We start from the raw sequence: 2,539 nt of genomic DNA on the forward strand, positions 1-2,539 counted from the left end.
GTGACAGAGAGTCACCCTTTGAATTTTTATCCCTGGGATAATAATCTGTCCTTTATCATGGCTTAATTGCAAAGTGGTCTCCCATTGCTTCATGGTTGCTGTAATGTAGTCATTCAGTGTAGGGTGTATCTTATACACTTTTAAGCACTCTTTTCTCCATGAATGTGGGATACTATCAAATGCTTTTTTTAGTCATTCCATGCCATACTTAGATTCTCCCCCTTTTTACAGTGTTCTCCACTATAACTTTAATTAACAACAAATGATCCTTTGTTCCATATGACTTTCTTTTATTGCCCTTTTGTTCTACTGCCATAATTGAGTTTTTTCTAAATGAATATAAACTCTGTCATTGTCAATTCCTGTGTATAGTTTATATGTTGTTGGAAGACAAGTTATTGGTCTATAATTTTTAGGGTAGCTTGCAGGTTCACTCTTAAGTAAGAGCATTTTTTTTCCTGTTGTTAACCAGTGCTGTGTCTGTTCGGGGTGTGCGTATAAATAGTTCTTACTCATGCCTAAATCCTTGTGCAAAGATGTTAATACTTTCAGCCAAAAGTTAGGTACTACAACTGGGCCTGGGGTTTTCCAATAAGAGGCTTTTCTTAACTTTGTTTCAATCTCTCTGGCTGTTACTTCATCCCATTTCATATCCTGTAACTTTAACCCTCTTATTCATTCTTTTATTTCTTCTAGCCAGTTAGCATCTTTCTTATGTTCCCCAGGATCTTCATAGATCCTTCTCCAAAATGTATCTGTTTCTTCTTTTTTTTTGGCAGTCTTTCAATTCCTTTTACCTTATTTCCCAGTTCTCTATAAATTTTTTTTGGATCATCAATAAATTGCTTATTTTGTACTTTTCCTTTATATTTATTTTTGTAGCTTCTAAGTCTTTCCACCTGTGCTGAGATTTTTAGTTTGTTATTTGCGATAGTACATGATAGATCCTGGTCTGTTCTAATACTGTGCATTGCTTTTATCACATGTATCTTTCTTAGTATTTTTGTTGATCTATTCCCCCTTCTATAATCTTCTAACAATGACACTTCTTGTCTAAGCTGCTTTATAGTTTTCTCTGTTTGATATTTCCATGATGGTATTCGCTTTCGCTCCTTCCCTTGGTACCTTGTGTTCCTGGGGTAGAACTTTATCAGTTATTGATTTTGCAGCACAGTAATATATTCTGTTTATTCTGATATATCACATGGATCTCTATAACAGTCCTAATTACTGCAGTCATTTGTTTTATCAAACTTCTAACTTTTGGGGTTTTATTAACCTTCTGCAGTCTATTTCTTTCATTGATTTTGATATATCTGTCTATGCCTATTAAATCAAGCAACTCTTTTTAACTCATTTTCTTCCAAACTGAGGGCACATCCCTTATTTTCTGTTTCCTGTGGGCATTCTATAGAAAGTTCTATAACATCTTCCTGTGGCACCTTCTCTTCAATTTCATCCTGTGCCATCTATTGCTCTGTCCTATGGGAACTCACTGGCCTACCACTCCTCAACATTGACTGCATTAGAGTTTCTAAAGTTTCCTGTTCCTTCCTTTGCTGTCTAGCTTCAAGTGAACATTTATACTGGTTTCCTGTGGAAGGATCCAAAATATCTTGATATGGCACCTGACCAATTGCTTCCTGTTCCATTGGTTTCCCTTAATTTGGATATCCATTGTTCTATCCTCTTGTGGTACTTTCTGCATTCGATTTTCTACACTAAATCCTTCTCTTTGCAGCTGCTCCATAACTTCAGTTTCTATTTCTTTGACTTCTCTATTACTAATCTCTTTCTACTTTTCCTCTTAGTCTTCTTATTTTTTGTATTGTAAAGTTTTCCATATCTGGATTCCTTTCCCTATATTTTTCTTCAAATATCTTTGGTGCTGCTCTTTTTGTATTAGTTTTGCTTTCTCCTTTGTATAAATATTACACCATATTAAATCTCTTTTCCTTCCCCATGCCCATATTTCTTCTTCACATGTCTCCTGATCTGCTTGCTTTTCCTTATTTTAGGGACTTACTCCATCATGCTGTGATGTAGTCTGTGTTAGACCATCTACAGCAAATCCTTCACTTTGCAGGGACTCCATAACTTCAACATCTATTTCTTTAACTTCTGCTTTTCCACATTCCATCTTTGTGATATTAATTGTTTTATTGTGAAATTTTTCATATCTGGATGCCTTTGCCTGTATTTCTCTTTGAATATCTTTGAGACTGACTTCTCTATATTAGTTAACTTGGCTTTCTCCTTTGCATATTGTACCATATCAAATCTCTCTTTCTTTCCCATGTCCATATTTCTTTTTTATATTTTTCAGAAATATTCATATCAGCTGAGTAGACAATCCAGTGAGTAGTAATAGACCCATCTATATATCTGTATATATCTACATCTATATATATATATGTATATAAATATGTGTGTGTATATATATATATATATATATATATATATATATATATATACAGAAATTAAGACTGTATATATATATATATATATATATATATATATATATATATATATATATATA

Source organism: Protopterus annectens, chromosome 1.part0, assembly GCF_019279795.1.
Source record: "Protopterus annectens isolate FY-2018-M chromosome 1.part0, PAN1.0, whole genome shotgun sequence".
Taxonomy (NCBI): Eukaryota; Metazoa; Chordata; order Ceratodontiformes; family Protopteridae; genus Protopterus; species Protopterus annectens.